A 27,254-nucleotide genomic window follows, 5' to 3' on the forward strand; every position below is an offset into this window, starting at 1 on the left:
CAGCTACTTGGGAGGCTAAGGCAGGAAAAGCACTTACACCCAGGAGCTCAAAGCTGCAGTGAGTATGATCGAGCCACTGCATTGCAGCCTGGGTGACAGTTCTGAAATAATAATAATAATAAAAAAAGAGTGTATGTATGAAGTTTGACTGCCTAGGGTCAGAATCTATCTTTAATGCATTTTGGATGTGTCATCTTGGGCAAGTTACTTAATCTCTCTTGTGCTTTAGTTTTCTTATGTATGAAATGGAGATTTACCCATCTCACAGAGTAATTTTGAGGATTAAATGACATAATTAATGCATCATGTTTAGCAGTGTCTGGTGCATATGAAGTGTATGTAATATGTTATTAACACAGCATCATATCATCATCATTATTTTCATTCACTGGCCCTACGTCCGGGCACTAACCCCTGCTTATAAACTGAGAGCTCCCTTAACAAGACCTACACACTCTTCATTATCCACATTGTTTGGCATCTGCTTGAGGCCGAGTAAGTGGCCCCGGACCTGAGAATCTTTCTCCACAGCCCTGAGAATGTCCCGAATGGTTTCCTCTCACCTGGAGAGATTGGGGATGAATCTTTCTTGGCTGTGTGTTGACTACCTTGCTTTGGGGAAAGAAGAAGGGGTCAGTAAGATATGAAACAAGGCACCTCAAAAAATACCCTGAGAACAAGCATTTGAGGAAAATCTCGGAAAGGTTAAGTAACTTCCCCAAGGGTACCCAATTTGCAAGTCGAGGCAGAAGCCAAACCCAGGTCAGCTGAGCCCAAAACCGGTGCTCTTGCTACACATGTCTCTGTTGTGGGTCCCACACTCCCTTGCTTGGCTTTGAAAGCCTTTAGGCACGCGCTATCATGCCTGGCTGATTGTTGTATTTTTACTAGAGACGGGGTTTCACCATGTTAACCAGCCTGGTCTCGAACTCCTGGCCTCAAGTGATCTGCCTACCTCGGCCTCCCAAACTGCTGGGATTACAGGTGTGAGCCACCGCGCCGGGCCCCATTGCCTTGCTTTCTTCCCTTCACTTACCTAAGTCCTTCCAGATCCAAATTGACTTCTGCTTTTCCATGAATTCCTCTCAGAAGATGCCCACCCTCAATAACCTGCCTCTGTGGCCACCCATGCCTTGGTCATCGGGACCAACAGACCACACTTCCCTGTGCTTTGATGACCATTGTTTAAGCTCCTCCCCCAGCTGGACAGCTCATCTCTTGGTATCCCTACCTCCCTACAGGGCCTCACACAAGGTTGGGAACCTGCAAGACTAAATTTCAGGATGGAGGGATCCCAGGATGAGATTTAGGTAGCATGAAACTGGAGCTGAGATTGGCTGAAATCTCAGTACTTCAGGTATTAGATTTGCATGCCAGGAAGGGATTGACTGAGTGGAACCCAAGGCTTTCAGGGAGGGTGACAGGGCGGCACGGTTTCAAATTTCTCATTAAACTCAATCGGTAGTTATAAAAATATTATTGTTATTGATATCTAATTTGATATTACAGACCACTCAGAGATCTGCTTCAACCTTGTTTACACAGCACCCTTTCCTGGGTCTTACAAGGGACAAGAATCAAACTATCCACTGTGATCATCCCTGGGCAATGTAGGATTTATGGGTCTCAGAGGATGTGAACAGCAGCACTGTTCACCCTCCGCACAGTACAGGGACATTGGAGGTTTTCAATCATAATTTCATCTTATCCATGGGAAGGTGAAGGGCCCCGAGACCACAAGGAGTTACTGGAAAAACCAAGACTGAAATGTAAGTCTCCTGAGTTTGGATTGATGCCATTGTCATAAAAGAAAGGAATAGGCTCAGAGGAGAAGTGGTTCCCAGTTTCTACCTCCCCGCCAGGCATCTCTCCAACCTGAGATTAATTCTCTGCTTTTGAGCCCTGAGCAACTTTCTGTCTGGCTGACAGCCTGGTTGAAGGAACCTCCCGGAAAGGCAGAATGACCGGGGCCAGTAACAGGGTGAGGGGCCCTCACTATCCCTGCAGCCACCTATCCAGTGTCCCCAGCTACGCATGCTTTAAAGAGCAAAGATACCCCTAGATGTGTGTTTCTTTCAGAATTGGTGAATTATCGGTGTAATTTTGTTACTGCAACTGAGCAGAGGAAACAATTAGGTTTTGCTACATTTTCACGGAGTAAAAGAAGAAAAAGGAGAAGGAAAAGAAAGGAGATGGGTAGACAGATGGGCGGGTCCTCGCCACCCCAAGACCTCCCTAAACATGCACTTCCTTGTCTCTGCAGGCCTATGGTCACCTGGCAGCTTAACAAGGCTTCAGCTCCGTCCCTGGACCCTTGTCCTCAAGCCCCTGCCCAACACCATGCCCCTCATTCTTCCCTGGAACTTCCTTGTCATACTCCAAGACTGGCTGTATGTTTCATGTCATTCCCATGACTTCCCTCCTCAACTCTTCTGAAGCCTGCTCTAGTTTCTCCCGGACAGCCTTCTCACTCTTGAAGCTCTACCTTCTTCCTTCCCTTCAAAAGCCTACCACCCACCCCCAAGTCTTTGACATGGTTTCTCTGTCCCTCAAGTCCTGGCTGTGCCTGTGTCCTTCCACCTGCTGTTGACCATTATCAACTTCCAAATGAGTCCTCTAGAGACCTACCCAGCTACTTAGGCTGGTTACACATTTTTCACCCTGATGATCTCTCTTGATCTCTATACACACACAGCCTTCCCCTTCTCCAGTCAAAGAAAGAGAATATAGCCCTCTGGACTGTCAGACAGGGAGTAGAAGAGAAGAAGTTTTGATGTCAAATGAAGGAGATCTGGATTCCAGTCCCAATTCACCCATAAATCAACCATCCCTTCATTCATTCCTACATTCACTTATTTATCAGACATTCGATGTGAGCTCTGTGCCCGGCATCCAGCTAGAGGTCAGGGAATGACAGAAATGATTAAAGGAAAGGATGGCACAGAAATTGTTTATTGTCTCTGAGGAGACAGACACACAACCCAGGTACTGTGGTAGTGCAGTGATCGAGACAGGGGAGAGATGGAGGGAACACGGAGAAGGGCCCTCTTCTCAGCCTGGGAGGATAAAGGGAGCTGCCTTTCTGAGAAGGGGCAGCTGACCTGAGTCAGAGAAGCTAAAAGAGGAGGAGAAAAGAAAGAAGCAAGAAATCAGAGGTAGAGGATTTGCTGAAGCAAAGGCAAGCAGCTTCCAGCTGTGAGACGGGCATTTTGGGAGGGACTGCATTTGCCAGAGGCTGGCATCCATGTGGATTTATTGCTGCTACGCTCTGGGCAGAGAGTGCTTTGAGATGAGTTTGGGATGGATCCTGGAGGATTTCACAGGCCATGGGAGGGCAGGCTGAGACTTTATCTTGTAAGCGATGAGGGTCCATTTTAAAATTTTAAACAGAGGAGGTGAGGTACATGTTCTAATGTGTGTTTCTTCTAGCATCAGTTTAAGGGATGGACTTGAGGAAGGCCAGGAGGAGAATTGGGAGGCTGTAGCTGGAGTCCCCAGGGAGAAGGGAAGGAGAGGAAAGGACACCTTTGAAAAACGTTTAGGAAGTAGCTGTGGGAGAGATTGTTGGTTGGCTCTGGGAGGGCAGGAGAGGGAGGTGACCCAGACTGAGCCAGAGATTCTAGGAGGAGCCGGGTGTGTGAGGGTAGGGGAGGAAGGGCAGTGGTCATTTAATTTGGGAAGGCTGAGTCAGAGACTTGGGAACTTGGTTGGAGATGTCCAGCAGGCGACTGTGTGTGGATGGGTCTGAGGGAGGAGTGAGGCAAAAGGCTGGCTGGAGGTGGGGACTTGAGGCTCCTCATCTTAGAGTGGTGTCCACATTGAGAGTGCCTAAGCTTTCCCCAGAGAGAAGGTGTCCAGGGAGCTGGGGATGTCAGAAGGAGAAGCAACAGCCCATCAGGGAGTCGAAGAACAAAACAGAATGCCAGAAGAAGAGAACTGGGTCAGTGGGCTCTCCCAGAGCCAAGGACAGGAATGTAGCAAAGGAAACTGAAGGGCGGTGTTATGGACTGAATGTTTGTACTTCCCCCAAATTCACATGTTGAGGCCCTATTCCTTAATGTGATGGTGTTTGGAGGTGGGGCCTTTGGGAGGTAATGAGGTTTAGATGAGGGTGGAGTTCTCATCATGAGATTAGAGTCCCCTTAATGAGAGACAAAGCTCTCCCCTGCTGCCCAAAACCATATGTCAGCCCTGCGAGGACACAGGGAGAAGGTGGCTGTCTAAGCCAGGAAGCAGAAAACAAGACCAAGGCTGGGACCTTAATCTTGGACTTCCTAGACACCAGAACAGGGGGAAGAAAAAAGTCTGTTGTTGAAGTCACTGGTCTCTGGTATGTTGTTATAGGAGTTCACTAGGGTGAACCCATTTCCTGATTCCTCTGGAACCAGGAATTCATTATGAAGAGCTGTCTTCAGGGGAGAGTTGGGGCAGATGTTTGGCTTAATAAATTAAGGAGTAAATAGGAGACGTGGAAATAGGAGCTGTGCATGAAGACTATTCTTTCTTTTTTTTTTCTTTTTTTGAGATGGTGTCTTGCATTGTTGCCCAGGTTGGAGTGCAGTGGCCCAATCTTGGCTCACTGTAACCTCTGCCTCCTGGGTTGAAGCAATTCTCCCACCTCAGTCTCCTGAGTAGCTGGGATTACAGGCACCCGCCAGCATGCCCAGCTAATTTTCTGTGTTTTTGGTGGAGACGGGGTTTCACCATGTTGGCCAGGGTGGTCTTGAACTCCTGACCTTGTGATTCACCTGCCTCGACCTCCCAAAGTGCTGGGTTTACAGATGAAAGCCACTGGGCCTGGCCGATTGAAGACTATTCTTTAAAAACCTTTGGCTGAGAAAGAGAGGGAAAGAGTTTATCCAATAGCTACAGAGGATCAAAGTATCTAGGAGGTCTCTATGAAATGTTTGTTCTGGGGCAGGGCACTGCATCTCGCTTAATATTCAACTGAAAAGTCTTGGTATGAAGGACATTTCCATATCCATTGATGGCCACTGCTGAAGGGACGACTGAGTATCTTACTCCATTCCATTTCCCTGTAACTCCATTGATAACTTTTGTTTAGAACTCAATGCCAGGAAACAGTTGTTTCTTCTGAATAAACATGCTCTCTTTCTTTCATCTGACAGTAATGGCTTGCAACATGTTATGTTCCTTTTTTTACTTTGCCTGCTAGGAAGCCCAGAGGCCAATTTATGGCTAGCTATAGTGAAGAGTCTGTTTCTGGCTCTTGGCACAAAAATCTCCTCCTTTGCCTAGATGATTTCTGATTCCTTTTACATCTTTATTTTATATTCACATGTATACAAGTACAGTTGTTATGTTTTTTTAAATGTTCAATGTAAGTTTATTGAGCAAATAAAACCTGCAAATGGTGATTTTCTTCATAAATTGAAGTACTTCGATTGTCATAACATGTGTTCTGCACGTAGTTTTTGACCAAATGTGAAATGTTTCTACAGTTAAACTTCAAATGCGAGTCATTATGTAAATATCATTTTATTTTAAGCTGTAGAAAATCCTTCCTGAACATAGGGAGGGTATAAATCACAAAAAACGGGAAGAGGCTTAACCTCTCTGCATCTCAGGTTCTCCATCTGTGAAATGGTGATAACAGTTCCTGTCTGCCTGACTCAAGAGATAATGGATATGAAAACAATTTGATGGGAGCAAAACATTACACGAAGCCAAAGTAACATAAATAATATATTGCTTTTTGTTGTTGTTTATATTCCTCAAAATGTGTAGCATGAGTCCTTGGCCGATGTATGGAAAATGGAGCTTGGAGTGAGAGTGGTCTTCATGAGACTTTTTGATAGTCCACAAGTCAGTGCCTTATTTTCAGAGGGTGATTGGCGTTTGCTGTAGGGTAAGGCTGACTGCCCATCTATGGGGTTTCCCAGGTGTTTGGGGTGGGACGAGAGTGAGGGGGAACAATGGTTAAGAGGTAACCTGCCTTCCTTGTTACGCCGGATGGCAGGCCTCTCTCCCTGGGATTTTCCCAGCAGTCTTTATGGAAGGCTCTTCTGCTGGAAGTTACAAAGAGCATGAGGTGATGTGTGTGGGAGAAGCAGTGCTGAGGTTGATGAAGAGCCGCCAGCCGCCTGCAGGCCTGGAGGGGGCCATTTCTGCGTTGCTGTGCGGTCTGCAGGGTGATCGAGGGAGAAGGGATGACGGATGGGAGCAGGGCTTCCTCCCTGCCTTGGTCTGCTGGTTGGCCCATCACTCACACCCCCTGATGGACTGTCTCCTTCCACAAAGGCAGGGCTATAGGGTGGGTTATAGATGAGCTGCTGTAAAAACTACTTTTTCTAATTACATTTTTGAGCTTGGGATGTGGCTGTCCATGGGAGGTGGGAGGTGCCTGATTCTGGAGGAGGAAGTGGAGAAATAAAGTGAGAGGAGAGTGTGGGAGGTTCTTGGGTTGTGTCGATAACTCTATTTAAACAGCTAAGAAGCATCTCTGGGTTTCAGGACTGGCTGTGGGTGAAACCATGACTGGGCTTTGATGATCTTTCCTGGATTCACTCACTTATTCACTCAACAAACACCTCCTGAATGACTGCAATGCGTGAGGCACTGTGTACAAGGCATTCTCTAGACAGAACTTGTCGTACTTTATTTTGCATGTGAAGCACTCATGGATTTTTTTTTTTTTTTTTTTTTTTTTTTGAGACAGAGTTGCTCTGTCATCCAGGCTGAAGTGCAATGGCATGATTTCGGCTGACTGCAGCCTCTGGCTGCTGGGTTCAAGTGATTCTCCTGTCTCAGCCTCCCAAGTAGCTGGGACTACAGGTGCATGCCACCATGCCCAGCTAGGTTTTTATTTGTTGTTGTATTTTTAGGAGAGATGGAGTTTCACCATGTTGGGCAGGCTGGTCTTGAACTCCTAATCTCAAGCAGTCCTTCCACCTTGGCCTCCCAGAGTGCTGGGATTACAGGCGTGAGCCATCAGACGCAGCCACGAATTTTGTTAAAACAGAGTGTGTTTCAGTGGTTGTGGGGCAAGGCCTGAGACTCTATATTCCTGACAAGCCCTGAGGTCCGCCAGTGCTCCTGATCCACAGACCATACCCTGTGTGATGGCAAGAGCCCTGGACACACAGTCAGATACGACGTGGCCTCCCCACATCCATGTCATTTACATTGTGCCTCGAGGGTGAGCTAGATTTTTATAAGTAAGAAGAGGAGGAGAAGGAGGCTGGGGAGAGTGGGGAAGATGCTTTCCAAGGCTGATAGAAGAGTGTGAACGGAACATGCTCGTGGGCAGGTTAGTTCCGAGAGAGGAGGATTTCTGGACCATCCCATTGCCAATGAGTTTGGAGCCTTTTCTATAGCAAGTGAGAAGCTATATTCAGAAGGGAGTGAAAGATCTAACCTGTATTGTGTGCACTTCCTTGTGGGGGCCTTTAGAGGGGGCTGGACAGAAGCTGAAGGCAGAGTGGGCTGGGAGATCCTCTCAGGTCTTGGGGAAAGGCGAGGACACACGATAGAAGCTTGCTCGGGGTGTGGAGAGCTGGCAGACAAAGCTGCACTCCTCAGCCCGGCTGCTAAGCTCACACCACCCTCTGTCTCCTTGTTCACCCCAGAGGCATCGAGCTCTATATTTTCAGCTTTTTTTCATGAAAACGCATCCTGTTGTTCTATCCTGAATACAAGCTTTCTGAAGACAGGGGGCCTCTTTTGTACCTTGCAAAGTAGCTTGTACTTAGCAGGTGCTCATTAAATATTTGTTGCTGACAAGCGTTTGAGGAAAGTGATGAAGATGGGCTAATTCGCATGATCCCTTTAATGATTTGATCTGATGGCCTACAGTTTTATCTTTTAGCTTGCTGTCCTCCTCTCTCTCTCCCCGTTTGGTGGGAACATCTCAAGGTAGCAAGATTGAAAGGCAGTTGCCACAGAAGACGTTAAAACATACTTTAAGAGATGAATGTGTCACTTCTCCCAGGAGCAGTTGCTTTTAAAGAGAAGATAGAAGAAAGCCACTGGTGCTGGCTCCCCACCCCCTCTGCCCCCAGCCTCTCTTTCTCTCTCTTTGTTATTCTGAGACAGGGTTTCAGTCTATCACCCTGACTGGAGTGCAGTAGCATAATCATGGCTCACTGCAACCTCGACCTTACAAGCTCAAGTGATCCTCTCACCTCAGCCTCCTGAGAAGCTGAGACTACAGGCATGCACCACCACATCTGCCTGATTTTTTCCTTTTTTTTTTTGAGATGGAGTCTCACTCTGTCGCCAGGCTGGAGTGCGATGGCGCAATCTCGGCTCACTGCAACCTCCGCCTTCCAGGTTCAAGTGATTCTCCTGCTTCAGCCTCCTGAGTAGCTGGGACTACAGGTGCCTGCCACCATGCCTGGCTAATTTTTATATTTTTAGTAGAGATGAGGTTTCACCATGTTGGCCAGGATGGTCTTGATCTCTTGACCTCGTGATCCACCAGCCTCGGCCTCCCAAAATGCTGGGATTACAGGCATGAGCCACCACACCCAGCCTTTTTTCTATTTTTTATAGAGATGGGGTCTCACTATGTTGCCTAGGCTGGTCTTGAACTCCTGGGTTCAGACGATCCTCCTGCCTTGGCCTTCCCAAATGCTGGGTTTATAGACGTGAGCCACCATGCCTGGTCATCTTTCCCCAGTCTTAGCATGTGGATGTGAGAGCTGGAAGATTCCCAAAGACCTGGCCGGAGACTCCTGTTTGAAGGAGGAGAGGGAAGAGCCTTAAGGGGTTCCCAGGGTTGCACATCTGGGCAGGGACAGAACATCAGACACATTGTATGGCTGCAACAGACTGGCACTGCTGACATCACAGACATCAGGACAGACCAGGAAGACACCCATCAAATTCTGGGCTGGAAGATGCGGAATGCTCTGACTTTGCCCAAGGCTGAGCCTTCCTCAGAAGCTCCTGAGAAGAAAAGAATTCAGGGGCCTCATGAATGAGGCTCAGAAATTTGGTGCAATAATCACCAATGAGCCCCAACCCAGGGAAGTGTAACGTATCACCCCGATTTTATAAGGAAGAACACTGAGGCTCAGAGAGGTAAAGTAACCCATCCAAGAGTCATAGAGGGGGATCATCTGGGTCCAAAGCACAGCAGCCTCATGGGGAGCACCTTGTACTGTGTCCTGTGCTACCCATTGGCAATGCAGACAGCAGGGGGGATGCGTGCATCTGGAGGAAGATTAGCATCAGCACTTCACCTGAAGCCTGAGAGCTCAAAGGAAAATGTTTTACAGGCAGCGGTAGCTCTTCGGAAAACCAGGGAGGGCAGTGACCAGGGATGTGTCTGTGCTTCTGCATGGCGTTATCATGCAAGCTGTGCAGTGTGCCCCAACTCTCAAGATCGGAGTCACTGCAGACCACCACCCGCAGCCCCACATCTCTACCCTCTGGAAGGTGGAGAACATATTCAGGTGCAGACCTCAGCCCTCTGCATGCAGTAGAGGTGAAATCAGTCATTGTGGAAGGAATGAGTGAATGGAGAGAATCTGCGCTCAGAATCCCAGCGATGGAATTGGAGGAATGTGGACCCTGGAATCTGGATAATTTGGTATTACGTTCTGGCTCGAACTCACACTAGCTGTATGATTTTAGGTACATTTCTCAACCTTCTGAATCTCCATTTTCTCATTTGCAAACAGAGGTTGGATAGGAACACTCACTGTACAGGTTTATGGAGCGGCATTTATGGAAACTATGGGCAGCCCCTGGCCTGGTGCTTTCCGTTTATAGTCCTGGAGTCACCCTTATTAACTGGATTCTACGGTTACTCTGTGCCTCGTTGTCTATAGGCCTTTGAGAAAGTCACATCCTGTTTTTTGTTGTTGTTGTCTGTTTGTTTTTGAGACAGGGTCTCACTCTCTTGCCCAGGCTGGAGTGGAGTGGTGTGATATCACAGCTCACTGCAGCCTTGACTTTGACTTCCTGGGCTTGAGCAATTCTCCCAACCTCAGCCTCCTGAGTAGCTGGGACTACAGGTGTGTGCCACCATGAACAGCTAATTTTTCTGTTTTTTATAGAGATGGGGTCTTGCTGTGTTGCCCTGGCTGGTCTCAAACTCCTGAGCTCAAGCGATCCTCCCACCTCAGCCTCCCAGTGTTGGGATTATAGGAGTGAGCCACTGTGCCCAGCCTCACATACCCTTTGAACCTCATTTTCCATACCTGTGACTCAAGGAATGATAACATCTGTCCTGCACATGTGTCTCTTATAAGGGTGGATGATGATAAGCTGATAATGTTAGTGAGAATGACAATAGCAAAACATAGCAGTGTGGCTGTTGTCCACGGAGCACTGACTATGGAGCCAGGTGCTTTCAAGAACATGCAAAGCTTAAATCAGCCACGCCAAATGCTTAGAACATATCCCAGGCATAGAAGGAGTGCCCTGAAACTGTTTGCAATTGTCAGTATTTTTACTCCAGGTGACAATAGCTGGGGAGACTCCTGGAAGCCCAATCAGCGGGAAAATCTCATGGTCAAGTGTGCTGGGCTCTCCACTGTCAACTGGGAATTATTTTCTTCTGTGGCCTTCCTTTTATTCCCTCCAGAGCATTTCCAAGGAGCAGCCAGGATCTGTGACTTGCTTAGGGACTTAGTGAGTCCAGCCAGCCCAGAGTCCAGGCCCTGCTGCCCAGCCAACTCCTGGCTGCCCAAAAGCACCAGGCTGTTCTGTAAGTGGAGGGCAACTGCACCTGTCCTGCACTCAGCTTCTGTCTCCTGGACTCTTGCTAAAAGCTTCCCAGCTAGTTTCTCAGTTTCCACTCAGCCCTTTAACCTATCCTCTCCTCTCCCACAAATACAATCTTTCTGAAGAGCAAACCTGATCCCTTTCCTCCCTGCTTAAAATCCTCCCATGGCTCCCCGCTACCCTGAAGTTAAAGTCTGATCTCTTTAGTATAAGCCCACGAAGTCTGACTGTGCTGGCCTTGGAATACCTCAACTGTCCCTTCAGGGGACCCAGTGCCCCAGACTTGAATGGTTTGAATGATTCGGAAAACCTGCCTGGTCTCCTGAGTCCATGCTTTTGCAGATCCTGGTCCCTCTGCTTCAAACACCCGCTTCCATCCATCCACCCATCCATCCATCCATCCATCCATTCAGTAAATAATAATTGTGCTCTCTTTACATGCCAGGCATAGTGTGAGTTGCCAAAGTTACAGCAGTCAACAAGACGGTGTTTTTGGCCCCTTGGAGCTTGCATTATAGTGGAGGGAGATACTCCTTAGAAAGAGAATAAGCAACAAAAATATGTATGTATTTTGAATTGATGTAATTATGTACACGCGCACGTGTGTGTGTGTATGTTTATAAGTGTAAAATGCTATGAGGGAAATTAAACAGCATAATGCGTTGGTCCTTGGGGTGAGGAGACAGTAGCCTTGGATTACTAATTCATTGGGCTAACACTTATTTGTTTATCTACACTCCAATCAGGGGTCACTTCCTCCTGGAAGCCTTCCTGGATCAGAGCCCATCTGAATGGATGCCCCTTGTCAGTGCTCTCAGAGCACCACCCCCACCGCCCCGGCCATACCATGTCTGAGGGCTTAATGCACCAAACACAACTTGTGATCAGTGTCTGTCTCCAGAGACTATAAGCTCCCTGAGGTCAGTGATTGTGATGTTCATTGCTCAGCATGGTGCCTGGCTCAGAGTAAATACAAGCTGATGGTTGTGAGTGAATGCCTGGACTGCATGGTCCAAGGCTAGGACTTGGGGTTGGAGAGATCAAGGAGGCAAACCCAGGCGGGCTCCACCCCACTCTATTTAGGAGAGTGCAGCTGCAATTGGAATTGTGGAACTCAGCTGGGCGTTTGTTTATAAACGACAAAGGCAGTCGGGAGCTTTTGATGAGCTCCTCATTCATCCTGCCCCCATCACCTTCCAGTCATTTTCCAGTTATTTAGAACCAACAGGCCAGATAGCCCTTAACCAAGCAATATACATGTTAATGTGGAGAGCATGGGCTGAGATTGAAGTAGCAGCGAAAACACATTATTCAAAGGGGAAGGCAAGGAGGAAAAGAGAAATGAATGCAGGGAGAGGCTAGGGACAGCTCTTCCCTTTATTCAAAGTCACAACCAGGCTTGTCTCCCCAGGGCCTGGTACCCTGCTGGGCCCCACACCCACTCCCCTACTCCGCAGCCTCCCTGCTAAACACTCTTCCCCCAATCTAAAAATGCCCTTAGTTTATTTTTAGCCCTTTCCAGAAGGCCCCTGGCAGTGTAACTTTAATTAGAATTGTACCCAAGGAAGCCAGAGCTATTGATGGAATGATTTCTTTTCTCCTTCTCTTCTTGTTGGCATTGTGTAGGGGGTGCCAAAAATGCTTTCAGAGAAGTGGAAAATTTAGCGTTTATTTGTTTTTCTTGGCTAACTGGTACCCGTCCAGGAAGGTATGTGAGAAGGAACACCGCAGATGGTGGGAGAAGGGGGCGCAGGCTCCTGCCTCCTCCTCTCGAAAGCTGTTGGGATTCCACACCCTGGCCTCTGGAGCGTGTCTTGTTTGCTTCCTCTGTGAAGTGGGGTTACCTTTCCTGTCCAGCCTCCCTTCCTGAGTTATAATGAGAAGCAAGTGAGGTAAGGAGTGACTTTCTTATTATAAAATGAGGTGACTTTCTTATTACAAGATGGTTTGTATAAATTAAGGATGAAGGCATGAAGGGCCATGGGCCCAGGGGCTGGAGAGGGCAGGCAGGCAGGCAGGGAGGAGAGGGGTCAGATTTCTAGGTTCTTGAGCATTGCTACATCAAAGTGACCTTTGCCTCCAACTCTCTCTGGCTCTAAGGGAAGATGGGGTTTTCAGAAGGATAGAAATGGTTAGGGGGAGACCTTTGGAAATGAGGACTCCACAGCGTGCTCTAGGACCACCTGGAGGGACAGCACCCCCTTTTGATTCCAGGCCCCAACTCTGCAGGTTGTGATCACATCGGAGGTACCTGGCCAGGTGGGCTCTGGTAGTCTCCTCAGAATCTGACCAGGCACAGCCAGGGTGTCAGAGAGTGGCAGTGAGGACTCTGCAGCCCTCCTGGGAGCATGGTGGACACTCATCTAGACAGGCATATACCCCCAGCAGTGGACACACGCGGCTATGCACATGCAACCCCGCACACACACACACACACACACACACACACACACACACACACACGGGCATGCACACATGCATGCTAGAAACTCACAGAAATTTCCAAGCAAAACCCTTATTAATCATAGCAGATTGGGTCATTGTGCCTGTGTTTGGTATTAGTCATTGCAGGTTGGATTATCCTGTCATAACAAACAACTTACAACTAGCTCAGGGACTTAATACAAGCAGAGTCTATTTCTTTCTTTCACATATTTGCTGTGGATCCAGGTGATTTTCCAGGGCAACTTCCCCACAGGTGTTGGCTCTGCATTCCACGCTGCACCTGTCTCATGGCACTTCTGTGTTAACAGTGTTAACAGGTGATCACTACCACAGGATCATAGCCGAATGCCAACCACAAGACACTTTGGCAATTGCAGAAGGCAGGTCTCATTCCTGTGTAACCAGTTGTTCATAAACATGAGTTATACCTTTTGACTCTCACCCCTTCCACTTCTCAGTTTCCTCCTCTGGCTTCATTTTCTCCTTTAGTGAAGAAGATGAACAAGATGACTTTCTGCCCAGACATTCTGAAGTAAAACATGCACAGCAGGCTGAGCATGGTGGCTCTCGTCTGTAATCCTAGCACTTTGGGAGGCTGAGGCAGGAAGATTGCTTGAGGCCAGGAGTCTGATACCAGCCTTGGCAACATAGTGAGACCCTGTCCATATTTTTAAAAACAACAAAACTAAATACAACATGCCCAAAAGTCTTGTACTCCTTTATCTTACTGTCTTGGGGCTCTGGGTCAGGTGCTCTGATCTCCCCAAGGTCACCCTATTTTGTGAGAAATATCTGGCTGTATCCCTGAGGAGCTACCTAGCAGACCTGGCTCATGCCTTCATGCCTCCATTCTTGCTCCTGGTGGATGAAGTTCATCTGCCTTAATTTAGTGTCTGAGGTTTTCTAACTTCAGTCCAAATTAGTTTTCCAGACTCACTGGACACTTCAACTCTAGTCCAAATGGACAGATCACTCTTCCTTACATATGGCCTTGGGCCTCAGGTCACCCTCCTTTTCTCCTTGTTCACTCTGCTCTTTCTACATTGATCTTGTTTTCGTTTCCTTGAATATGCTGAGCTTGTTCCTGCCCCAGGGCCTTTGCACTTGCTGTGCGTTTGCTGTGCTCTTCCTCAACCCACTCCATCTCCTCACTGTCTTCTCAGCTGAGACGTCACCACCTTAGAAGGGACTTCTTTTTCACCACCTCTGGAGCATTGCCATCTTTAGTCTCCCCAGCATATTGACTTCATGTCCCTTCTCCCAATCAGAAGGTATCCAGTATTTTTTATTTATTTACATTTGTTGTTTGTCCTTCCCAATTAGAATGTAAGACCATGAGGGCAGGAGCTGTGTCTGTCTTCTTTACTCATGTATCCCCAGCACTTATTTTTATTTTTGAGACAGGGTCTCTGTCTCTCACCCAAGCTAGAGTGCAGTGGTGCAGTTACAGCTCACTGTTGCCTCGAACTCCTGGGCTCAAGCAATCCTCCTGCTTCAGCTTCCCAAATAGCTGAGACTACAGGTATCCACTACCATGTCTTATCCCCAGCACTTGGTACAGTGAGTGGCACATAGTAGTTGCTCAGTAAAATTTGTCAACTAAATTGATGCTGCTTCTGAGTATTCACTCTCCTTCCTTCCTTCACCTGAACCGCTCCTTCACCCCATCCCCATTTTAGCATCTCTACAGCCTACATGTTCTTTCCGTCAACTAAAAGATTACTTCTTTCATGAATTTTTCACTTATCATGTTTCCAGTCCCCCTTCCCCCAGCAAGAAGGTATCATTCTCAAAGGACAACTATATTCTCCTTATGCTTCTGAACCTCACAACAACCCAGGGGTAAAGTCCTCAGAAACAGAGAGGCTTGGAGAGCTTCTGTGGCTGGGGTGTAATCCCTTCATGCGTTAAAACTGTGTGTCTTGCCTTCAAATCCAGCACCAATCTTCCACATGGCAGCAATGTTCATTTCCTCTTACATGCTGGTTATACACAAAGAAACCAAACTGCAGTCCCTATCTCAGTGGGAACAACAGCTCATTGTACCTACTTCTCTCCTGATGGTCCAGGTGTCATAGAAGAGACATGTCCTGGGCGTCAAAGGAACCCCAAGGAGACTGCACCCTAGGACCGGTGGGAAGTGGGCCTGTGATGACTTCCAGGAGGACGTGCTTTGGGAATCTGGTCTTGAAAGAGGAGAAGTTGGCCAGGCTGGAGGACAAGATGGACATTTCAGGTCAAGACAGCCTCAGGACAGCATTGGAGAAAGGGCCCACGCCCCCAGATTTGCTCTCTGGTGGCTATTCAGAGTCATAGATACCTCTCCCTTGATTTTGGCGCATGGAGAAGACATGAAGTCAGATGCGACTAGAAGAGGCACCCCACCACCCCCAGGGCTGCACAGGTCCCTAGTGGAGGGTGGTCTCAGGACTGGTGAAGTAAAAACCAGCCTGGAAGGAGAATAGTAAAAAGACCCAGAAAGGGCTAGCAGAGAGGGGGCATTCACAGGGTGAAAGTTTAGCACCATGGACAGCAAAAGCCAGGGACCCCTGGAAAGTAGGCAGTCGGAAGTCTGCACCAGGTGTGTCCTATTCTGCAACACATTGTTATTCTTCAAACTTTAAAAAGCTTTTGAGAAGGTCTTGGGTTTGATTCTGTCATTAAGAAGATGTGAAGCCATGGGGAAGTTGTGTAACGTCTTGGAACCTCAGTATTCTTGTCCAGAAAGTGAAGATTATAATGCTAAAAGACTGAATGAAAGAAATGTAAGTGAAGTGGGAAGTGAGGACCATACCTTAATAAATATGTTTCCTTTTCTGTCTGCTTGTCAGGGGCCAGATGACTGCCCCTGACCAGGGGTCATGGTTGCGTAAAGGCTGGATTTCAAACGAAGGTCTCTGCTAACCTTGGGGCCTTCGATGTCTCTGGCTGGGAGGAGAGGTGCTGACTAAGCAGCTGTTCATCATAGCAAGGTGGGTTATCAGCCCCAGTTCCTCAAGTAATTAATCCCCCCCATGAAGCTTTTTTGTTCACAGCGAGTGTTAACTGTGACCGCTCCTCCACCATCTGGACAGTGAAACTTACTCTCATTTTTCTGGAGGGTAAAACAGAGGCAGAGAGAGTCGAAATGCTTTGCCCAGAAGCCCTGCAAGCAGAGAGTGCTGGAACTAGATTTCCCAGACCTGGACTCTCGAGTTTATTGCTTACCTTCTTTAAGTCATGTTCTTCTTCCCCCATAGCTCAATTAAAAACAAAATAAGACAAAACAAAAAGCAATGTTGCCTGAACAGAAAAGCACAGAGCCAGTTAGGACAAAAGTCGATTTGTTGTGGCTGGATTGGTTTTCTCCCGCCTCAGACGGCTCAAATGCTTTCACAAATGGTTTTAAAATAAATTGGGAGATAAGGTAACAATAGTGTTTCTCAATAATGATGACAATAAAAAGAAAACAAGACTATGTGGCTTCCCCCACTGTTTGACTTGCAGCTTTTGGGGAGGGAACTTCACTGGGGAGAGTGGGGTGAGGCAGAGGAGGACTGCGTCTCTTGGGGGCTGGGTGGGTAAGCCTTGCAGATGATGGAAATCTATTCAGTTGTCTCCCATGACCACACTTCTTGGAGAACACAGCAAGGATGGAAATCTTTATTTTTTAAATTTTATTTTATTATTACTTTTTTGAGACTGGGTCTCACCCTGTCACCCAGGCTGGAGTGTAGTGGTGCAATCTTGGCTCACTGCAACCTCCACCTCCAAGGTTCAAGTGATTCTCCTGCCTCAGCCTCCCGAGAAGCTGGGATTACAGATGTCTGCCACCACACCTGAATAATTTTTGTATTTTTTGGTAGAGATGGGGTTTGACCATGTTGGCCAGGGTGTTCTCGAACTCCTGACCTCAGGTGATCTGCCCACCTTGGCCTGCCAAAGTGCTGGGATTACAGGCATAAGCCACCAGACCCGGCCGATAGGAGCGTTTAGAAGGAAGAGATTTGGGGCTGGCAGAAAGTTAGCTGGCATAGGGCAATGCATAGTGAATATTCCAACAAATATGAATAAACTCACTGGTCACCTCCCTCATTCCCTTGCTTGTCTCCCAGAGGCTGCCTCTTAGATCTTCTCCACCAAGGAACTGTGTCTCCTCTGTGTGAGAAGCTCCAGCGAGAGACAGCTGAGTGCCTTCTCAGTGAGGTGGGAGATGGGTGGACACAGCAGTGGCTGGGGAGGCCTGGGCTCCTTCTGACTCAGTGGTGAGTTTGGTTGGACACCACAAACAGGGGGTTTAGTTACTGGAGTAACTGGGCTTTCATGAAAACGTTGGTTTGATAACAGTGATTATCTGCTGGAAAAGTTTAGGCACCATTAGATGGACAACGTTTAAGGGCAATTCTAGGGCTAAAAGGGTGTGATTATTGAGATGTGGGTGGCTGGGCTGGGACTAGGATGAGGCAAGAGAGGCACTAAGGCACAAAATCGAAAGGGGCTTTGCTCTCAGGGATGAAGGGAGCACCTCCCTTCATTTTGCCCCCTGGGCATCTCTTGCCTCATCCTAGTCCCAACCCTGGTGGGTGAGCAGATATATCCATATTTCTCTCTTAGTTCCTGGAGGACTGCATGGTCACCTGTGATCACCTGGATTAGCCAAGAGAAACAAAGAATAGGAAGGAGGTGAGTGGGTGGCATGATAAGCTCTTGTCTAAACCAAAGAAAGTCCAGTCCACTGGGGAAGGGAGAATGAAAGTGTGACAAGAGGCCGGAGGCTTTCTTTCTAAAACATCTAGGAGGTGATGGGGTAGGAGGGTCTGTTAAGAAATGAGCATGTGAATCCCAGAGTCAGAGGAATCTGGCCTTGAATCCTAGAAGTGTGAGCCTGGACAAGTCACTTTGCCTTGAGTAGTGGTTTTCTTATCCTTGAGACTAGACTCTGCTACCCTCTCCAGAGAGTTATTGAGAAGGTGAGATAAAGTATGTAGAAGGCCTTGGGAGGGTTGGTTCTGAGGATGTAAAAAGACAGTTATTTAGAAAATGCCAATTTCTCACTTTTTCCAGATTGTATTGTGGGGAAAAAAATGCCAGAAAACCTTAAATCTACCCACTAAACCCATAAATTCTGCCACCATCCTCCAGTGGAGACAGGGACAGTTGTTCTTACAACTTGGGAATATCCTTTCTTGCTTCATGCCTAACTTGGATACCCTTGGGCACCTGAGAGAGGGAGCAAGAAAGAAGGAGGAGGTGGCATAGTTATCCTATCAGAGGACCCTGAGGCTGAGTCACAGCTGGGAAAGAGGCAGGGGCATAGAAGGGAAGGGAGGAGAGCAGCACAGGCTCTGTGCTGGGTGTGTGAGTGCTAGAGAGATGGTGTTCAAATCAGTCCAATTGACACCAGTATCTGGGGTCTTTCCTCTGCACTTGTTTATCCCTGTGAGTAGGCAGGGGTGTTGGTAATGTCTATGTCAGCCGGCTCTAACCTATGCATTATGATGAAGATAGTGATGTAAGCTTGATCCATATCAAATGCTGGTAAGTGGTAGAGCTGTAACTTAAATTTGTTCTGTGTGGTCCCAGATTTGTGATCTGGCTATTCTGCTGATTTGATTTGGCTGTGTCCCCACCCAAACCTCATCTTGAATTGTAGTTCTCATTATTCCCACATGTCATGGGATGGACCCAGTGGAGGCAATTGAATCATGGAAGCGGTTTCCCCCATGCTATTCTTATGATAGTGAGTAAGTTCTCTCAAGACCTCATTGTTTTAAAAGGGGCTTCCTCCTTTGCTGGGTTCTTATACTTCTCCTTCCTGCCACCATGTGAAGAAGGACTTGTTTGCTTCCCCTTCTGCCATGACTGTAAGTTTCCTGAGGGCTCCTCAGCCATGCTGAACTGTGAGTCAATTAAACCTCTTTCCTTTTTAAATTATCCAGTCTTGGGTATGTCTTTATTAGCAGCATGAGAATGAGCGAATACATTTTCCATACCACATTCAGTGGTTCAAGTTCCCGACTTACTCTCTCAAGTCCTACCCTGAGCCTCCATCTGTGCTTTTAAATGAGATTGTATGAGTTAGGGTAACATTAACTGCTGTCCAAAGCTCAAAATTTCAACTTGTGAGTCCACTCTTGGAACAGATACCTTACTTCTGGGATTGCTGTTCTCATCTATCATTGTAGAAGGAGGGAGCGTGAAGAATCTTGCCTGGGAGGTGGCACGAGATGCTTCACTTTTGCTCAGTCCTTCTGGCCAGAACTCCGTTACTTGGCCACACTGTGAAGATGCTGGAAAGCAGCTACTCTGCACTGGCCACAAAGAACTTCTGCATTTGGCTCACAAAGGTCAAGATGAGGTTGTCAAAGAATAAGGAGCCCATGGGTGTCAACTCCCCGGGCCACCCTCCTTCTGGGGCCTATTACCTCCATCTGGTGCTGGGGTTCTGTTTCCTATGAATCCACTGGGGATACCTAGAGCTCCCTACAATCTTTAATAGCCCAAACAGGGAAAAGACCCTGGATTACACAGTTGTTTTCCCAGAATAAGGGTATATTGACATTGAGGGGAGTTTGCTTTTCATGTTCTGCAACAAGCTTTTTTTTTTTTTAGAGAAGGAAAGGCAGCCTTAGAATCCCATGCAAATGTGGCTCTGAGGAAGAAGGAATTGTGGGGTGGCAGGAGAGGCTTGGAGGCAAAAGACCCGAGTGCTGATGCTGGCCCTGCCCCTCCCTGGCTGTGTCCAAGTGGCATAGCCTCTCTGAGCTTCCGTTTCCTCATTTATACCATAAAGCAAATCTTACCCCAGGGCTCCTATAAGGAGCAGACATGGTGGAGGTGTTTGAAAGCATTTGGTACGTACTAGGCCTGCACCACATTTTAATATCAGACCTATTGGGAAGGAAGGAAATTATGCCCTCTTCCTTTCCTTAATCATCATCAATGTCTCATCCCCGCTGTGTCTTCTTTTCACAGCAGAGCATTCTCCAAAGTTGTGTATCAATTGAATTTTTTTTTTCTAAATTGAATCTCATTTCCCATGCACTGAGGGAGCTGGGGATTGGAAAGAATTCTCTAGTTTGTCTTTTTGTAAAGCTAATAACCACCCCTTGATGTCTGTGGTACATAGCAGCCTTTCCATTTATTGGCTTTGTTGAAAGTAGGGTTCCCTTGTATTTATTAAGAAAACCATGTATACATGTTTGGAACTGAGAAGGAGATTGAATGTGTCAATTGAAGAGATCTGGTCCCTCCCTGCCATGCGGGTGCAGCTGAGAACGAGATGGAAAATGTCAGAGACCAAACACAGCCACAGAAAACTCTTGGGAAGATTAGTCCATTGGCACTTGTCAAGTTGTGGCTAGGGCCTCTCGAGGAGGGCAAAAAAAGGGGCATTTTCATCTGAGATCTGTGGATGCTCTTCCAAGATCCCACTGTGCCCCAGGTGAAACCCTGGTGCTGCGTTTTTTCCCCTTTATTGAAATCTATTTCCTCTCCCTCCCACCTTACTTTCCTCCTATCAATTGTTTGCTGGTGGATGGAACACCGTGTTCTGTTCCTCACATCCCTGGACCTGTCTCCTGAGGCCCTACGCCTGACTTCAGCACAGACACAAATTCATCTGTCTAGTCTTTAAATCTCATTTGGTTTGTCTGTTTTCCCTAATAAGAAGAATAGAATTAGTTAGCTTGCTACTCAGCAGGGCACCAGTATGGAATTTACGTAAATTATCTCCTTAATAAAATTACTAAATATAGCATCAACATGGTTAAAAGGGGAAAGAAAATAAAGCTCTTAGATTGTGAGTGTCTTTAAAAAACAAAGCTATGTTCCACCACCAGGGGAAATGAAATTTAGCTTCTTAACCAGTAGGTACAAAGTGGGGGAATGGGAATAAGAAAAAGGTTAGGGAGGACAGGAGACAGAGACCCAGAGAGAAGATAGGAAAATTCTCTAAGCCAGACATATAGATAATTGTTTAATTAATTGCTCTCCAGAGATTTTGCTGGGTGTTTGGAATCAGGTCAAAAATATAACCCGTGCTTGCCTTCCTGAAAAAGATATTCTGATTACCTTTTCTTACGTCAAAGAAATTGTTCCGGTAAAATAATTAAAGGTACTAGATGTGACAAGTCAGTGTGTTTGTGTGTGTATGTGTGTGCATGTGTGTGCAGGCAAGTGCTATTATAACATATAGGCCAATACTGGAGGAGCTAGATAGAAAGAAAAACATTAGAAATCATGAGCAGAGGGCCAGGTATGATGGCTCACGCCTATAATCCCAGCACTTTGGGAGGCCAAGGTGGGCAGATCATTTGAGGTCAGGAGTTTGAGACCAGCCTAATGAACATGGTGAAACCCCGTCTGTACTAAAAATGCAAAAATTAGCCAGGCGTGGTGGCAGGTGCCTGTAGTCCCAGCTACTCGGGAGGCTGAGGCAGGAGAATCGCTTGAACCCGGGAGGCAGAGGTTGCAGTGAGCCGAGATTGCACCACTGCACTCCAACCTTGGTGACAGTGAGATTTTGTCTGAAAAAAAAAAAAAAAAAAAAAAAAGAAAAGAAAAAAGAAAAGAAACTGTGGGAAGAAATTGGAAATTTTTGAGAGGCACATTTTAGAGTCACCTACAGGAGAAACACAGAAGAGACCCCACAAGGCCTGGATTCCACCTTCTCATTTCTTCCGTGTAAGACACCCTCTGTGTTCCACCTCCTGCAGTCTCTTGTCTTTCAAGCACCTTGTCACTGCCTTTGTTCAATCCCTCCTCTCTGTCCGTACTCTCCATGATACTCTCTGGCATCCCGTCTCTAACTTCTTATATTTCGTCTTTTTAGGGCTGCCAGAAGCATCTTTAAAAATATGCTTAGATTATCATATTGTGCCAAGAAAAGTCTGTGGACCCTAATATTCTCACTTCATACCCCTCAGCCTGATGTTCAAGGCCTCTATCTCTTCACCTTACCCATCCCTTCCTGTCCAGCTTCCTGCATGAGATTCCTCTTTGCCTCTCACCCGCCAATGATGCCAGAGAGATGCCCCCACCAGCTCTTCAGGCATCAATCTGCAACCAGACATCCAGGCCTTTTACACTCAGCCTCTCCATCTCTGTCAGTTCCTGGCATAATGGACTGCCCCTCCCTCTGTTGCCCCAGCACTTCCAGCTTGTGGCTCTGTTTGGTGCTGGTCCCACTTTTCAGTACAGTCAAGTGTTGTTGCTGTATCTGAATGTGATGCAGCTCCATGTAGGGATTGAAGATGAGGGCTCTGGCATCAGCCAGGCCTGGTTCCTAGCCCAGATCCACCACCTACCAGTTGTGTGGCCTCAGGCAAGTTTCTTCATCTGTGTGCAATGCTGATTTCTCCTCTGTAAAACAGGAATAGAGAGGTCTACTCCATCGAGCTGTTAAGGGGACCAAATTGTGTAATGCCTGCAAAGTCCTTAAGTTACAGTAATCAAGCATCCAGTAATATATTAATGTCTATTGTCTGTCTTTTGCACTTGGCCATGGGGTCCTTCAGAAAAGTACAGTGTCTTCTTCAACTTTACATTTCCAGCAGCTAGGACAATATCTATCTCATAAAAGGCTTTACTGACCTTCTTGAATGAATGGGGTCACTGAGCAGTGAGGGATCCCTAAGTTTTCCCCATACTGCTGGTTACCCTTTTGTTCAGGCTGAGAACTGGGGTTCCAGGAATATGTTAAGTAGAAGAGAATGTTACACTTGAGGTGCAGCAGACATGGGTTTGGAAGCTGTGTCCCTTTTCTGTTGACTGCCTCATCCCCTTCAATCCCTGTTGCAGGCACGGAACCTGGGTGACCAGTTTATAGCAGAGAATTTTATCCACTTCTCTCACAGAAAGTGGTACCAGGTTCAGTGGTGACTCTTCCCTAAACAGGTGAGCTTGGGCAGTCAGACTCTCTGTGGGGTGTGAGCTAATAGACTCAGGGTCTGTGGTCAGCCTGTGCTGTGCTCCTGGTGAGCAGATCTGCCATGGAAAACCAAAGCCAGGAGCAGGTCAGCGTGAGGGGTGCTAGGGCTGCTGTAACTGAGAACCACAAGCCAGATGGCTTAAGCAACAGACATTTATTGCCTTAGTTCTGCAGACTACAAGTCCAAGACCAAGGTGGAGGGGCCTGCACACCAACAAGGGGAAGGTGTCTTGGGAGAATACCAAGGTCAAGCTGACAGCAGGGTTGGTTCCCTCTGAGGGCCGTGAGAATGGGTCTTTTTCAGGCCTCTCCCCTAGCTTGTGTGCTTTCCTGGCAATCTTTGGTGTTCCTTGTCTTCTAGACCCATCACTCCAATCTCTGTCTTCCTCTTTATGTGATATTCTCCGTGTGTGTGTGTGTGCGTGTGTGTGTGTCCGTGTGTCCAAATTCCCCCCTCCTTTTTAAGGATACCAGTCATATTGGATTAGGGCTCACACTAATGACCTCATGTTGACCTAATTATATCTACAATGATACTATTTCCAAATAAGGTCACATTCTGAGATACTGGACATTCAGACTTCAACATATGAATTTGGGAGGACATAATTCAAGTCATAACAAAGGAGGAGCAGAAACTATAACTAATGAAGGGGAGGTGAGCAGCAGGGGGGAAATGGAACAGGTGTATATAGAGAGGCAGTCCTGAGAGACCCAAGAGGTGAGATATATACATTCCTCACCCCCAAAAGGGTCACTCTTGTCCTCTTTTCAGCTCCGCATCCCCCATTGACCCTCTCTCCTTTCTCTCTCTCTATACATACATACATACATACATACATACATACATACATACGTAAGATACATACATGGTTTCCTGGCAATCTTTGGTGTGCCTTGTCTTGTAGACCTGTACATATATATATGTTATGTATATGTAGAGATGCTAGAGCTACTGTAACTAAAAACCACAAATCAGGTGCTTAAGCAAAAGATATTTATTGTCCAAGTTCTGGAGGCTAGAAATTCAAGATCAAGGTGAAGGTGTCTTGGTAGAACACCAAGGTCAAGGTATCAGCAGGGCTGGTTCCTTCTGAGGGCCATGAGAAAGGATCTACTCTAGGAACCCCCCTAGCTTGTGTGGTTTGCAGGCAGAAACCAATACATATATGGGTTCTCAAACCTCCAGTTCAAGCTCCTGCCACTAGGCTCAACTCTACTTGGGTTCTGTGAGCTTCCTCTGAAGCCTTCAGGAAACTTCCTTTTGATTTGACCTAAGGTCATGGGATTTCTGTTTATAGCATCAAAATGACTTCTCTGGAATAGGGACATGCAGAAGGTCAGTTTTTACACCATAAGTGGAATGTTTTTGTCTTCCACAGCTTTCTCAAAGCAACAGGAGAAAGAAACAGAGCTGCGGAGTTAGGGGAAAATAATAAACAAAGAACACAAACGTTCAGCTGCATTGGGCAGATCTTCTCACAAACCTTCCTTTCCCCTTTCTACCCACACAGGCTCATTCTTATCCCCTTTTCAACTCCTATCCTCTGTTGACTCTCTCTCCTTTCTCTCTGCTTATTCTATACTTTCCACTGGAATGCCACCAAAGCACTCTCCTGTTACATCCACCAAATTCATTTGTTGAAATCCTAACCCCCAAGCGACAGTATTTGGAGATGGGGGACTTTGGAAGGTGATGAGATCATGAGGGCAGAGCCTTCGTGAATGGGATTTGTGCCGTTATGTAAGGGACTCCAGAGCACTCTCCATCCTCATTCTTCCATGTGAGGATACAATAAGAAGTCAGTAGTCTGCAACCCAGAAGAGACCCCTGACCATGCTGGCACCCTGATCTTCCAGCCTTTAGAACTGTGAGAAATAAATTCCTATGGTTTAGAAGCCACCCAGTCTTTGACATTTTGTTATAGCAGCCTGAAATGACTAAGACAGAAATTGGCATTGAGAAGTCAGGTGCTCTTATAACAAATACTTAAAAATGTGGAAGCAGCTTTGGAATTGGGTGGTGGATAAAGGATGGGAGAGTTTTGAGGGGCATGCCAGAAAAAGCCTAGATTGCTGTGAATGGCATTCCAAAGTTGATTCTGCTGAGAGCTCAGAAAGAAAAGAGAAGAGCTGTAGAGAAGGCTTCCATCTTGTTAGAGAACACCTAAGTCAGCATGAACACGATGCTGGTGGAAACATGGACGGTAAAGCCTATTCTGATATTCACATGCAGAAATGAGGAACATGTTATCAAGCAATGGAGAAAAGGGGGTTCTTGTGATGAAGTAGCAAAGAACATGCTGAATGGTATTGTTTGTGTTCTAGCATTTTGTGGGAGGTAGAATGTGAGGCAAAGTGTTGAAGGATCAGCATGGCTCCTCTTGACTGCTTATAGTAAAATGAGAGAGGAAATGCACTGAAGGTGGAGTTGTTAACTGGAAAGGAACCAGAAGTTAGAGAATAAAAAATTTGCAGCCTGTCCATACTATAGAAACTGAGAACGTGTGTTTGAAAGATAACCCAAAGGCTGTAGTGGACCAACAATGTGATACAGAGATCAGTGTGGGTGTGACCCACAGATTTAATCAACCATCTCTGCAAAAGTCACGAATAGAGATGGGATGATACCAGCAGAAACACTGCTGGCTGGGACTAAAGGAATCAAAGAAAATGTACAAAATGAAGGGAGCCTGTCACACTTCTTAGATAGAGAAGTCTGGACTAGGAGCAGACCATAGAACTATCTATTCAGCTGCCACTCTTCATGTGCTACTCTTTTTTTTTTTTTTTTTTTTTTGAGATGGAATCTCACTCTGTCACCAGGCTGGAGTGCAGTGGCACGATTTGGGTTCACTGCAACCTCCGCCTCCCGGGTTCAAGTGATTCTCCTGTCTCAGCCTCCCAAGTATATGGGACTACAGGCACCTGCCACCACACCTGTAATACAGGATTACAGGCATGCACCACCACGCCCGGCTAATTTTTGTGTTTGCTAGTACAGATGGGGTTTCACCATGTTGGCCAGGATGGTCTTGATCTGTTGACCTTGTGATCCACCTGCCTCGGCCTCCCAAAGTGCTGAGATTACGGGCGTGAGCCACCACAGACAGCTACTCTTTAAGACAAGGGAAGAAGGACCTTGAGGGTGATTCAGAGATCATCATGGCTGCCACTCCCACCGCAGACTCAGAGTGCAAGGGCCTGGGGAGCAGAACTCCCTCCACCTTGATTTCAAAGACTAGAACCAATGCCCAGTGGACCTCAGGAGCTAAGGCCATGTAGCAGAGGCTGGGAGCATAACCCCCACCCCAAAAGAGAACTTCAGCATGGTCAGGGCTGCTGCAGAGAGCCACGGCATCGGCATCCCTTTCAGCTGTAGGGGTGATGTTGCCATTCTAGTGGGCTTGAAAGGTGAGAACACTTCCCCAGTGGATGCAGAAGGCAGAACATCAAGCCAAAGAAGATTGTTCTCAAGTCTTAAGGTCTCATGGAGCTTGCCTTGCTAGGATTTGGACTTGCTTAATGGGAATGTCTATCCTATGCCTGACCCACCATTGTATTTTTAAAGCACGGAACTTGTTTGGTTTCACAGGTTCACAGTTAGAGAGGAATTTTACCTCAGGATGAATCATGCTTTGAATCTCTTCCATATGTTAGATGATATTTAGATAAGACTTTGGACTTCAAACTTTAGAGGTGATCTTCAGAAAAGAAGACTTTTGGGGTTGGTGGGATACAGTGAATGTATTTTGCATGCAAGAAGGACATGGATATTTGGGGGTAAAGGATGTAATGTTATAGACTAAATGTTGTATTCCCCCCACCCCAAATTCATTTGTTGAAATCAATGAATATGATGGGACTGGGAAGGAGGGTCTTTGGGATATGATTAGGCCATGAGGGTGGAGGCTCATGAATGCAATTAGTGCCCTTATAAAAGGGACCCCAGGCTGGGCATGGTGGCTCACACCTGTAATCCCAGCACTTTGGGAGGCTGAGGCAGGTGGACCACTTGAGGTCAGGAGTTCGAGACCAGCCTGGCCAACATGGTGAAACCCCGTCTCTACTAAAAATACAAAAATTAACCCAGTGTGGTGGCATGCTTCTGTAATCCAAGCTACTAGGGAGGCTGAGGCAGGAGAATCCTTTGAACCCAGGTGGCGGAGGTTGCTGTGAGCCAAGATTGCACCACTGCACTCCA

This window comes from Pan troglodytes, chromosome 7 (genome assembly GCF_028858775.2).
Source record: "Pan troglodytes isolate AG18354 chromosome 7, NHGRI_mPanTro3-v2.0_pri, whole genome shotgun sequence".
NCBI classification, from domain to species: Eukaryota; Metazoa; Chordata; class Mammalia; order Primates; family Hominidae; genus Pan; species Pan troglodytes.